Here is a 12,439-nt window from a genome sequence, read left to right on the forward strand (position 1 = left end):
CAGTCATTCGCCGATCGGACACCGAGGAGGCAGGTAAGGGCCCTTCTGGTGTCCTGTAAGCTGTTCGGGACGCCGCGATTTCACCGCGGCTGTCCCGAACAGCCCGACTGAGCAGCCAGGATACTTTCACTTCAAACGCGGCGGTAAGCTTTGATCGCTGCGTCTGAAGGGTTAATACAGGGCATCACCGCGATCGGTGATGTCCTGTGTTAGCCGCAGATCCCGGCCGTTGATAGCCGCTGGGACCGACCCGATATGACGCGGGGACACCGCATGACCCCGCGGCATATCGCGGGAGTCGGCGGAGGACGTAAATATACGTCCTTCGTCATTAAGGGGTTAATGAACCCGAGCTTATGACCCGCACTTAGTTGGAATTCTTCTTTCATGGCAAATAATTGCAATCCCCAATCCCTATCACGAACGGGGTTGAGCGGGTTACCTGCACTTGTCGGTGAAGGATCGACACACGCTGGTCCGTTCAGTGTAGCGCACGTGCAGCCCCGGACATCTGAGGGCATCACACACCTTTTATTGCTCGATCTTGCGATTGATCGTGCTATGTAAGGGGTTATGAAAGCCTCTTGGGTACTGCTGATGCCTACTCCTGACTGCTCCTGTGTCTTTCAGGAGCTACTTGCCTTCATGATGCTTCTGGTCTTGGGCCTTTAATTTTACGATTTGTGAAATAGATATATACATGCTTAATTCAAATTTCAACATTTATGGTGCAATGTATGGGGTTATTAAACCCTCTTGGGTAATTTTATGATAATGTTCTCAGTAATAAACTTGAATTTTCAAGAATAATAACCATTACACCATTGAACGCTTGTTGTGTGTGATTTTTTTAATTAAAATTGTCAAAAATGGTACGGAGATGGATAAACTCTGCTTCTTTATTTCAGAAAACATTACTTTAGAGAAGAATGTCTTTTTGTGGTCCACCGTCCTGCATTATAGAGTCTTCTGGACTCTTGGATATGCGCTTGTTCTTAAACAAAGGTACAAAAACAATAAAAAAGGGCCGGTCAGGGCAATGGAGACATTGCGCCTACATTTCACGGCCACATGAGCCCTGTGGGGGCTTGTTGGATTTGGTCCTTCATACCCACACGCTAGGGCCCGGGACACTCAAAGTTTGATTTAAATTTCAAATTAAAAAATCCGACATTTCTGTTTCAATGTTTTTATTATTATTAGGGTGATCAAAAATGAATAAGCATACAAAACGTATAACGTCAGCAGTACACATTATGCCAACTGTAAAGAATTGTAAACTTCAAAAAGTAATTAGCAATATATTAGGCATAAGTCCGAAAGGTTCGGATCGCAAGTCACAAATCAGTTGTGGCTTCCCATTAAGGCTTCCTATGAAGGCTCCTCCGCTTGAACAAGAGACACAAGATGAGCCTTTGGAAGGAGCCAAAGCTACCTGAATTAACCAGTATATGATCAGACAAATTAGCACGGTGACACCGGGTTTTAAACAATACAAAGAGAGACACACAAGGGGAAACAGCACAAGGAACGAAACAGGGGAGGGAGAATAGTTCCAGTAGGATTAAAAGAAAGGAAGGTAAGAGGAGAAAAGAACAGAGACAGAAACTTCAAGAAGGATTACCCAGATAGTCAACCCAAGGTTGCCAGGTAGCCTCAAACGACTGTTGGGAATCATTTAAAAGGCTGGTCAATTTGTCATTAGCCATTATCCAATTTAACTTGGGGCGTATTAGCTGAAATTGAATAGAACTTGATTTCCAATTAGTCGCTATGGCTATCTTAGCGGCTAGAAAGATTTAGGAAATAAGTTTGCGTAGTCCCTTTGAGATATTCGGGATTGGGGCATTTAGTAGAGGTTGCTCTGGGGATTTCACGAGGTTCACACCTGCTACCGACAAAATAAAATAATAGACCCATATCCAAAAGCATTTTACACGTGGGCAAGCCCACCAAATATGAAACATAGTTCCCATCTGCTGGCAATTACGGAAGCATAATGGAGAAGCTGTGGGGTACATTTTAGCTATTCTAGTAGGGACCAAGTACCATCGAAGGAGCACTTTTCAGCCCGCTTCCTGCAAGGATGTGTTAATGGAGAGTTTGGAGTTGACAGAGGCGCTAAGGATCCAATTGTTACGCCGAGAGCTCCGGGTCCCCGCTCCTCCCCGGAGCGCTCGCTACACTCTCCTCACTGCAGCGCTCCGGTCAGATCCACTGACCCGGGGCGCTGCGATACCGCCTCCAGCCGGGATGCGATTCGCGATGCGGGTAGCGCCCGCTCGCGATGCGCACCCCGGCTCCCGTACCTGACTCGCTCTCCGTCTGTCCTGTCCCGGCGCGCGCGGCCCCGCTCCCTAGGGCGCGCGCGCGCCGGGTCTTTGCGATTTAAAGGGCCACTGCGCCGCTGATTGGCGCAGTGGTTCCAATTAGTGTGATCACCTGTGCACTTCCCTATATCACCTCACTTCCCCTGCACTTCCTTGCCGGATCTTGTTGCCATCGTGCCAGTGAAAGCGTTTCCTTGTGTGTTCCTAGCCTGTGTTCCAGACCTCCTGCCGTTGCCCCTGACTACGATCCTTGCTGCCTGCCCCGACCTTCTGCTACATCCGACCTTGCTTCTGTCTACTCCCTTGTACCGCGCCTATCTTCAGCAGCCAGAGAGGTTGAGCCGTTGCTAGTGGATACGACCTGGTCACTACCGCCGCAGCAAGACCATCCCGCTTTGCGGCGGGCTCTGGTGAAAACCAGTAGTGACTTAGAACCGATCCACTAGCACGGTCCACGCCAATCCCTCTCTGGCACAGAGGATCCACTACCTGCCAGCCGGCATCGTGACAGTAGATCCGGCCATGGATCCCGCTGAAGTTCCTCTGCCAGTTGTCGCTAACCTCACCACGGTGGTCGCCCAGCAGTCACAACAGATAGCGCAACAAGGCCAACAGCTGTCTCAACTGACCGTTATGCTACAGCAGTTACTACCACAGCTTCAGCAATCATCTCCTCCGCCAGCTCCTGCACCTCCTCCGCAGCGAGTGGCCGCTTCTGGTCTACGACTATCCTTGCCGGATAAATTTGATGGGGACTCTAAGTTTTGCCGTGGCTTTCTTTCCCAATGTTCCCTGCACTTGGAGATGATGTCGGACCAGTTTCCCACTGAAAGGTCTAAGGTGGCTTTCGTAGTCAGCCTCCTGTCTGGAAAAGCCCTGTCTTGGGCCACACCGCTCTGGGACCGCAATGACCCCGTCACTGCCTCTGTACACTCCTTCTTCTCGGAAATTCGAAGTGTCTTTGAGGAACCTGCCCGAGCCTCTTCTGCTGAGACTGCCCTGTTGAACCTGGTCCAGGGTAATTCTTCCGTTGGCGAGTATGCCGTACAATTCCGTACTCTTGCTTCAGAATTATCCTGGAATAATGAGGCCCTCTGCGCGACCTTTAAAAAAGGCCTATCCAGCAACATTAAAGATGTTCTGGCCGCACGAGAAATCCCTGCTAATCTACATGAACTCATTCACCTAGCCACTCGCATTGACATGCGTTTTTCCGAAAGGCGTCAGGAGCTCCGCCAGGATATGGACTCTGTTCGCACGAGGCGTTTTTTCTCCCCGGCTCCTCTCTCCTCTGGTCCCCTGCAATCTGTTCCTGTGCCTCCCGCCGTGGAGGCTATGCAGGTCGACCGGTCTCGCCTGACACCTCAAGAGAGGACACGACGCCGCATGGAGAATCTCTGCCTGTACTGTGCTAGTACCGAACACTTCCTGAAGGATTGTCCTATTCGTCCTCCCCGCCTGGAAAGACGTACGCTGACTCCGCACAAAGGTGAAACAGTCCTTGATGTCTACTCTGCTTCTCCACGTCTTACTGTGCCTGTGCGGATATCTGCCTCTGCCTTCTCCTTCTCTACTATGGCCTTCTTGGACTCCGGATCTGCAGGAAATTTTATTTTGGCCTCTCTCGTCAACAGGTTCAACATCCCGGTGACCAGTCTCGCCAGACCCCTCTACATCAATTGTGTAAACAATGAAAGATTGGACTGTACCATACGTTTCCGCACGGAGCCCCTTCTAATGTGCATCGGATCTCATCACGAGAAGATTGAACTTTTGGTCCTCCCCAATTGCACTTCTGAAATTCTCCTTGGACTTCCCTGGCTTCAACTTCATTCCCCAACCCTGGATTGGTCCACTGGGGAGATCAAGAGTTGGGGGCCCTCTTGTTCCAAGGACTGCCTAAAACCGGTTCCCAGTAACCCTTGCCGTGACTCTGTGGTTCCTCCTGTAACCGGTCTCCCTAAGGCCTATATGGACTTTGCGGATGTTTTTTGCAAAAAACAAGCTGAGACTCTACCTCCTCACAGGCCTTATGATTGTCCTATCGACCTCCTCCCGGGCACTACTCCACCCCGGGGCAGAATTTATCCTCTGTCCGCCCCAGAGACTCTTGCCATGTCTGAATACATCCAGGAAAATTTAAAAAAGGGCTTTATCCGTAAATCCTCCTCTCCTGCCGGAGCCGGATTTTTCTTTGTGTCCAAAAAAGATGGCTCTCTACGTCCTTGCATTGACTACCGCGGTCTTAATAAAATCACGGTTAAGAACCGCTACCCCTCATCTCTGAACTCTTTGATCGCCTCCAAGGTGCCCACATCTTTACCAAACTGGACTTAAGAGGTGCTTATAATCTCATCCGCATCAGAGAGGGGGATGAATGGAAAACGGCATTTAACACCAGAGATGGACACTTTGAGTATCTGGTCATGCCCTTTGGCCTGTGCAACGCCCCTGCCGTCTTCCAAGACTTTGTTAATGAAATTTTTCGTGATCTCTTATACTCCTGTGTTGTTGTATATCTGGACGATATCCTGATTTTTTCTGCCAATCTAGAAGAACACCGCCAGCATGTCCGTATGGTTCTTCAGAGACTTCGTGACAATCAACTCTATGCCAAAATAGAGAAATGTCTGTTTGAATGCCAATCTCTTCCTTTCCTAGGATACTTGGTCTCTGGCCAGGGACTACAAATGGATCCAGACAAACTCTCTGCCGTCTTAGATTGGCCACGCCCCTCCGGACTCCGTGCTATCCAACGTTTTTTGGGGTTCGCCAATTATTACAGGCAATTTATTCCACATTTTTCTACCGTTGTGGCTCCTATCGTGGCTTTAACCAAAAAAAATGCCGATCCCAAGTCTTGGCCTCCTCAAGCGGAAGACGCCTTTAAACGGCTCAAGTCTGCCTTTTCTTCGGCTCCCGTGCTCTCCAGACCTGACCCATCTAAACCCTTCCTATTGGAGGTTGATGCCTCCTCAGTGGGAGCTGGAGCTGTCCTTCTACAAAAAAATTCTTCCGGGCATGCAGTTACTTGTGGTTTTTTTTCTAGGACCTTCTCTCCGGCGGAGAGGAACTACTCCATCGGGGATCGAGAGCTTCTAGCCATTAAATTAGCACTTGAGGAATGGAGGCATCTGCTGGAGGGATCTAGATTTCCAGTTATTATTTACACCGATCACAAGAACCTCTCCTACCTCCAGTCTGCCCTACGGCTGAATCCTCGCCAGGCCAGGTGGTCTCTGTTCTTTGCCCGATTTAATTTTGAAATTCACTTTCGGCCTGCCGATAAGAACATTAGGGCCGATGCTCTCTCTCGTTCCTCGGATGCTTCTGAAGTTGAACTCTCTCCGCAACACATCATTCCTCCTGACTGCCTGATTTCCACTTCTCCAGCCTCCATCAGGCAAACTCCTCCAGGAAAGACCTTTGTTTCTCCACGCCAACGCCTCGGAATCCTCAAATGGGGTCACTCCTCCCATCTCGCAGGTCATGCGGGCATCAAGAAATCTGTGCAACTCATCTCTCGCTTCTATTGGTGGCCGACTCTAGAGACGGATGTTGTGGACTTTGTGCGAGCCTGCACTATCTGTGCCCGGGATAAGACTCCTCGCCAGAAGCCCGCTGGTTTTCTTCATCCTCTGCCTGTCCCCGAACAGCCTTGGTCTCTGATTGGTATGGATTTTATTACTGACTTACCCCCTTCCCGTGGCAACACTGTTATTTGGGTGGTCGTTGATCGATTCTCCAAAATGGCACATTTCATCCCTCTTCCTGGTCTTCCTTCAGCGCCTCAGTTGGCTAAACAATTTTTTGTACACATTTTTCGTCTTCACGGGTTGCCTACGCAGATCGTCTCGGATAGAGGCGTCCAATTCGTGTCTAAATTCTGGAGGGCTCTCTGTAAACAACTCAAGATTAAATTAAATTTTTCTTCTGCATATCATCCTCAATCCAATGGACAAGTAGAAAGAATTAACCAGGTCTTGGGTGATTATTTACGACATTTTGTTTCCTCCCGCCAGGATGACTGGGCAGATCTTCTACCATGGGCCGAATTCTCGTATAACTTCAGAGTCTCTGAATCTTCCTCCAAATCCCCATTTTTCGTGGTGTACGGCCGTCACCCTCTTCCCCCCCTCCCTACCCCCTTGCCCTCTGGTCTGCCCGCTGTGGATGAAATTTCTCGTGATCTTTCCATCATATGGAGAGAGACCCAAAATTCTCTCTTACAGGCTTCATCACGCATGAAGAAGTTCGCGGATAAGAAAAGAAGAGCTCCTCCCATTTTTTCCCCTGGAGACAAGGTATGGCTCTCCGCTAAATATGTCCGCTTCCGTGTCCCTAGCTACAAGTTGGGACCACGCTATCTTGGTCCTTTCAAAATTTTGTGCCAGATTAATCCTGTCTCTTACAAACTTCTTCTTCCTCCTTCTCTTCGTATTCCTAATGCCTTTCACGTTTCTCTTCTTAAACCACTTATCATCAACCGTTTCTCTCCCAAATCTCTTCCTCCCACTCCTGTTTCCGGCTCCTCGGACATCTTCTCCGTCAAAGAGATTCTGGCATCCAAAAAGGTCAGAGGGAAAACCTTTTTTTTAGTGGATTGGGAGGGTTGTGGTCCAGAAGAGAGATCCTGGGAACCTGAGGACAATATCCTAGACAAAAGTCTGCTCCTCAGGTTCTCAGGCTCTAAGAAGAGGGGGAGACCCAAGGGGGGGGGTACTGTTACGCCGAGCGCTCCGGGTCCCCGCTCCTCCCCGGAGCGCTCGCTACACTCTCCTCACTGCAGCGCTCCGGTCAGATCCACTGACCCGGGGCGCTGCGATACCGCCTCCAGCCGGGATGCGATTCGCGATGCGGGTAGCGCCCGCTCGCGATGCGCACCCCGGCTCCCGTACCTGACTCGCTCTCCGTCTGTCCTGTCCCGGCGCGCGCGGCCCCGCTCCCTAGGGCGCGCGCGCGCCGGGTCTTTGCGATTTAAAGGGCCACTGCGCCGCTGATTGGCGCAGTGGTTCCAATTAGTGTGATCACCTGTGCACTTCCCTATATCACCTCACTTCCCCTGCACTTCCTTGCCGGATCTTGTTGCCATCGTGCCAGTGAAAGCGTTTCCTTGTGTGTTCCTAGCCTGTGTTCCAGACCTCCTGCCGTTGTCCCTGACTACGATCCTTGCTGCCTGCCCCGACCTTCTGCTACGTCCGACCTTGCTTCTGTCTACTCCCTTGTACCGCGCCTATCTTCAGCAGCCAGAGAGGTTGAGCCGTTGCTAGTGGATACGACCTGGTCACTACCGCCGCAGCAAGACCATCCCGCTTTGCGGCGGGCTCTGGTGAAAACCAGTAGTGACTTAGAACCGATCCACTAGCACGGTCCACGCCAATCCCTCTCTGGCACAGAGGATCCACTACCTGCCAGCCGGCATCGTGACACCAATCTTTCAAATCAATTTCCTTCTCCCAGGCAATCATGTACGGCAATTTGATGGGGGTAGACAATAAGGTATCATAGATAGTGGAAGTAATGCCCCGGCTATCGGAAGCTCTCAGGCACAATGATTCATAAGAGGTGCGGGAAGTTATATCCGTCCCCGTCTTCTTAAGACCCGACAAGAAATGAGCAATTTGATTGTAGCGGAATAATTCTGAGTCGGGTAGCTTATAGAAGGCATGGAAGTAGGCAATTGGTTTGATACCCAATCTATCAATAAAGTCACCTATGTGAAACAATCCCTTATTCGTCCACCAAGAGAAAGCCAGCAAGACCATGCCAGGAGGAAATTTTGGATTACGCAATAGTGGCGCCACCGGGGTATGGATTGATTGTAGAGGGAATCTATTTGTGAAGGCTATCCCATAATTGTAGCGATTGCGATAAAATAGGAGAGAGGATTGAGGGCCTTTCCTTAGCTGGGAGCCAATGTAAAAGTGATATAGGGACGGTGGGTGCAGCTAACTGTTCAATAGAAACCCATTGGGGACTAGAGTGGTGTATGTGAAACTGGGTAAGCTGACCCAGCCTCGCTGCTTGATAATATTTCTTGAGGTTTGGGACCCCTAAGCCCCCTTGAGAATGGGAAATAAATAGCATCCCACGTCCCACTCTGCTACCTCTAGAGCCCCAAATAAACTTGAGCAAATCAGATTGCAAGCAGTCTATGGCTTGAGAGGGAACAGAGATTGGTCGGGCAAGGAAAGCGTAGGTAAGAGGTTCATTTTGACTGAGGCAATTCTACCCAACCACGATAGGGGGAAGCTAGCCCAAGTTCGTAAGTCACTCCGAATGTCAAGAAGCAACTGGGGAAAGTTGGCTGAGCATAAGGAGGAGATCGAGGGGGTCAAATTGATACCTAAGTAAGGAAGACTATGTGTAGTCCATTGGAAGTCAAAGTTAAGTTTCAGTAGTTTAACCATCCTGTCTGGCAGATTTATGTTCAGAGCTATCGACTTGGAGGAGTTTAATTCCAAACCAGATATCTCTGCAAATTTGGATAAAACATGGAACAAGTTAGGGAGAGAGGTCAAAGGGAAGGACAAAGTCAGTAGGAGGTTGTCTGCAAAGAGAGCCACTTTATGTTCCCCAGTTCCCGCCCTGATGCCTATTATAGAGGGGGAATTGCAAAAAAACGCTGCCAGCGGCTCCATAGCTAAGTTGAACAGGGCAAGGGAGAGGGGACAACCCTGCCTCGTGCCCCAAAATCCGACATTTCAATGGTCTCCTCATGCATCAGCCAACTCCAGGCTGTGTCATTCAGGCAACATATGGTTTACTGATGGCGCTGCTGGGCCTGGGTCTGGGAATTTCAAATTTTCTCATAGGTAGCACCCGCTATCCAAAATCTTCTTCAAAAATTGTTGTGTTTTTTCAAAGGGATTGTGAAGCCCTGGTGTGTATTCGTGCATCAGCCAACTCCAGGCTGTGTCATTCAGGCAATATATGGTTCACTGATGCCGCTGCTGGGCCTGGGTCTGGGAAATTCAAATTTTATCATAGGTAGCACCCGCTATCCAAAATCTTCGGTTTAAATTTCTAAATTTATCTTTTAATCTTAGGGACTGTGAAGGCCTAGTGCCTACCCATGCTGCTGGAAACTCCAGGTTGTGCCTTTCATCCACTATATGGTCTCCTCATGCTGCCAACACCTCCACGCTGTTTCATTCAGCCACTATATGGTGTCCTCATGCTTCAGCCTCATCCAAGCTGTGTCATTCAGCCACTATATGGTATCCTCATGCTGCCAACACCTCCACGCTGTGCCATTCAGCCACTATATGGTCTCCACGCTGTGTCATTCAGTCACTATATGGTCTCCTGACACTGATGCCACCACCTCCACGCTGTGCCATTCAGCCACTAAATGGTCTCCTCATGCTGCCAACACCTCCACGCTATGTCATTCAGTCACTATATGGTCTCCTGACACTGGTGCCTCCACCAGGCTCTGTCATTTTTCTACTGTGCGGCAGTGATTCTAAAAGTGATGCCGGTAATCTGCATGCTATTCTGAAAAACAGTATTATTTCACTACCCCAGCACACTCCATATGCATTTTAGAACACAGCAAGTGTTCTATACCCCTATTGAGGCTGTATGTAGGCTAGAAATAGCCTTTTTTAATATAGATTCGCCGCGAAAAAATTCAGATCGAAACTGACTTTTTCGGAAAATTCGGCGAATCGGCCAAATCAAATTTTTCAAAAGTTTGCTCATCTCTTATTGAGACCATGTAGTCCCCTATTAGAGGATGCCCCACAGATGCTCAATAGGGTTAAGGTCTGGAAAGATGCTTGGCCAGTCAATTACCTTTACCCTCAGCTTCTTTATAAAGGTAGAGGTCTTCTTTGAAGTGTGTTTGGGGTCATTATTATCAGTATTGGGGTCAATACTGCCCTGCAGCCCAATCTATGAAGGGAGGGGAACATGCTCTGCTTCAGTATGTCACAGTACATGTTGGCATTCATGGCTCCCTCAATGAACTGCAGCACCATGCAGCCCCAGACCATGACACTCCCCCCACCATGCTTCACTGTAGGCAAGACACACTTGTCTTTTTATTCCTCACCTGGTTGCCGCCACACACGTTTGACACCATCTGAACCAAATAAGTTTATCATGGTCTCATTAGACTACAAGACATGGTTCCAGTAATCCATGTCCTTAGTCTGCTTCTCTTCAGCATACTGTATGCGGGCTTTGTTTTGCTTCATCTTTAGAAGAGGCTTCCTTCTAGGAAAACAGCTATGCAGAACAATTTGATGCAGTGTATGACATATATTCTAAGCATTGACAGGCAGACACCCCCCCCCCCCCCCCCCTTCAACATCTGCAGCAATGCTGGAGACACTTACATCTCTATTTCGCAAAGACGACCTCTGGATATGACGCTAATCGTGTGCTTTCAACTTTCTTGGTTGACCATGGCAAGACCTGTTCTGAGCGGAACCTGTCCTGTGAAATGGTCACTGTATGGTCTTGCCCACCATGCTCCAGCTCCTTTTTAGGGTCTTGGCAATCTTCTGATAGCATAGGCCATCTTTATGTGATTCTTTTTTTCAGATCCTCAGAGATTTATTTGCCATTGGGTGCCATATTGAACTTCCAGTGACCAGTATTAGAGAGTGTGAGAGCAATAACATCAAACTTAAAACACCTGCTTTCCATTCACACCTGAGACCATGTAAAACTTACGAGTCACATGACATTAGGGAGGGAAAATGGGTAATTTAGCCATATTTGGACAGTTCCTCTTAGGGGCGTACTCATTTTTGTTGCTAATGGTTTAGACATTAATGGCTGTGTGTTGAGTTATTTTGAGGGGATACAACATTAAACACTGTTATACAGGTTTTGCACTCACTATTTTACATTGTAGCAGAGTGTTATTTCTTCAGTGTTCAGTGCACCCAACAAACGCTGCTCTGGGCTAGATGACAGGCAACCACAGCTGTCATGTCCCCTACATTCATATCTATGGGAGGAAGCATGATGGCTATGTACTAGCCTTGATGCCTCCTCCCATAGACATGAATAGAGGTGGCGTGGCTTAATGTCACGAACACGGAATCTGCAAGCTTCCATGTTCAGAACGCCGATGTGCTTTGCCCGGAGATCGCGGGCGTCCCAGTAGACAATGTCCATATCTCAACGAGCAAAGTTCTATGGTGCTGCAATTAATAACCAGGTGCGGAGCTCCACTATTAACTCCCAAACATGTAGTATAAAAAGTTCCTGGGCTATATACGCAAAGGCAGTGCTAGCATACACATTGAAAAGATAAACTCACTGTTCCAGTAGAGTATAAACGACCAGCCGGTCTTCTTTATTTTTCAAATTTTTCTTTCTTCAATAAAGTGCAGTATGCAACATTTACACCACATCTCAGAGGCAACAAGATATGACGCGACGTTTCGAGGGGCGCGCCCCCTTAATTATGCGTACCAACACCTGTTGAAAGACCTCCTTATGTACGTATATGCAAACCTATTTTCAATTAGTTAAGATACGTTCTGTAAATATAATAACATTTTTACAAATATATTATGTTTTATACATTCGATATATTTTAAATATTATAAGAACAGTCTAAAACTACATAATTCATTAAATCCTGGAGGTTGGATAGTTTCAAGTTCTGTTATCCAGAATACTTCCCTGCGGAGCAGCTGCTTTTTGTTACTCTCCTTATTCACACCTTGCGTTATCTGTTCTATCACTTGCCATCTTAAGTCACTGGTTCTATGGTTGTTTTCTAAAAAACATCTGGCTACTGAAGTTTCTCCAAATTTATTTTCTGTGGGATAGATCTTATTTCCCAATGTTTTTCTTATAGCATTTTTATGTTCAGCAATACATATTTTTATCATTCTACTAGTTTGCCCTACATAGCCTACACTGCACGGGCATTTTAATAAGTATATAACGTGCAACTAAAATGGCTGTTACGCCGAGCGCTCCGGGTCCCCGCTCCTCCCCGGAGCGCTCACAGCGTTCTCCTGTTCGCAGCGCTCCGGTCAGACCCGCTGACCGGGTGCACTGCGATAATGTCCCCAGCCGGGATGCGATTCGCGATGCCGGACGCGCCCACTCACGGTGCGCATCCCGACCTGCTTACC

The sequence above is a fragment of the Hyla sarda genome, chromosome 11, assembly GCF_029499605.1.
Source record: "Hyla sarda isolate aHylSar1 chromosome 11, aHylSar1.hap1, whole genome shotgun sequence".
Classification (NCBI taxonomy): domain Eukaryota; kingdom Metazoa; phylum Chordata; class Amphibia; order Anura; family Hylidae; genus Hyla; species Hyla sarda.